Source organism: Juglans microcarpa x Juglans regia, chromosome 8S (genome assembly GCF_004785595.1).
Source record: "Juglans microcarpa x Juglans regia isolate MS1-56 chromosome 8S, Jm3101_v1.0, whole genome shotgun sequence".
Lineage (NCBI taxonomy): Eukaryota > Viridiplantae > Streptophyta > Magnoliopsida > Fagales > Juglandaceae > Juglans > Juglans microcarpa x Juglans regia.
The window spans coordinates 10,739,469-10,741,357 of record NC_054609.1 but is presented as its reverse complement, the minus strand read 5'-3'; the positions used below and the strand labels follow the sequence as shown (position 1 = coordinate 10,741,357).

Genomic DNA, 1,889 nt, shown 5'->3' with positions numbered 1-1,889 from the left:
TAGCCACATGTGTAGGCTTTAAGTCCTTAGTTTTTAACACATCTAGCTCCCTAGTGAGCATTTCAACCTTAACTTTTAGGCTATCATCTTCCCTCAGATGGTAAATTCCACTACCACTCAAGTTTCCTGCAGGTTGTGACCTATTTGGGCTTTCAGTAGCACTAGGTCCAGTCCAGTCCAAGTGTGAGCTTTTTTAGGAAGCTCATCAAGATCTTTCTGTAAGAACTCACCATTACACATCATCTCTACAAATTGAGGCTCTCTAGGTGTAAGTCTCTCATAAAAATAGCTCACTAAGTGCCAATTCTCATACCCATGGTGAGGACACATATTCAACAACTCCTTAAATCTCTTCCAAGACTGATTCAAAGTCTCACTGTCCTATTGTGCAAAGGTGGAGATTTGTCTTTTTAAAGTGTTGGTCTTATGTTGGGGAAAATATTTATTAAAAAAGACTTGAGTCATATCACTCCATGACCCAATACATCGTGGTCTCAATGAGTATAGCCAACTTTTAGCTCTATCCTTCAAAGATAAAGGAAATAACTTAAGTCTCACAACATCATCAGTTACATTTTGACTATGAAAAGTCGCAACTACTTTCCTCAAACTCCATAATGTGTACATATGGATTTTCATTTTCCAAGCCATGAAAAGTAGGGAGTAACTGTATCATCCCTATTTTAAAATCTAGCTGGTGAGGATTAGCTGGAAACATGATGCATGATAGTGTGGCTGTGCGTGTAAGGTGGAGGCAATCATGAAGAGTTCTAATGGATTGATCTTCGTGTTCACTCATTTCTTCGGGACTCGATGAATTGTCAAATAAATGATTTAAAAAATCTAATTTTGACTCTTCCACAGGCCTATTAGCATATCTACCCAAGGTGTCTCTATATCTGTGCATACAAGGTAATAAAATACTAAAAGAATAAAAATACTATAAAAAGATAGAAGAAAAAAAGATTATGCAGCAAGCTAAAAGATGGAAAGAAGTTACCACATTTACAAACAGCTGAAAATAAAAACTATCTAACAATTCTTTTATTGTCTCCTCGGCAACGGCGCCAAAATTTGATTACGTCCAAAGAATAACGCGGTAGTTGTTGCACAGCTTTGGGGTGTTGATTCCATAGAAAGACAAATTAAAAAATAGTAGAAATAGTAAAGAAACCAAAGAAAAATATTAAATGATTAATGGATAACAAATATTAATTTCTAAATGCAAATTAAAGTGAAGCAAAGTGACTAATGGAGAAAGTACTCAAATTTGACTAACAGTAAAGGAATCCCTTGCACAAATCTGGTATTTTAATTATTCTTAATTCATTGAATAACTTAATTGGAAAATCAATTCCCAAAATTCACAATCGGAAGATATAGATTTACAAACTAAGATTAAACCAAATGTAACCCTTTGAAAATCATTCACCATTTTTAAAATACGTAAATTATTATCACTATTGAGAAAATTCAATGACGACAATATACTTAGGAAGCGATATTGCAACAAAGAATTAAATCAATATAGATAAATAATTGATCCAAACATAATCAAAGAGCTAATCCATTCAATAGAAAAAGCATGACTGAATCCATAAACAGAATAAATTATATGATTATTTGGAGAAGAAAACATCAACAATGAATTGAGAATGATAAAACAAAAGAGTTTTAGTAATTGAAAATCAAATAAATAAATTAAAAATATCATCTAATGTGCAAGTTCATCCCTAACCTTACTTGAGAATTTAGTTACCCATAAATATAATGGACAACAAAAACCTCAAGAGAAAAATAAAGCAAACGGCGACTATAGAAATTAATTTCGTCTCCCCTTCTTCAGAACTGAGCCGTCTGCCTCTATGAACTCCCAAGTTTGTGCTAAC

General features: G+C 33.2%; 1 non-coding gene across 1 annotated transcript; it reads left to right on the top strand.

The window, feature by feature from the left end:
• The first annotated feature begins 310 nt into the window (after positions 1-310).
• On the top strand, positions 311-418 carry LOC121245140. Its single transcript, XR_005936553.1, has one exon. It is a non-coding gene; the product is annotated as a small nucleolar RNA R71 (small nucleolar RNA).
• The last annotated feature ends 1,471 nt before the right edge of the window (positions 419-1,889 follow it).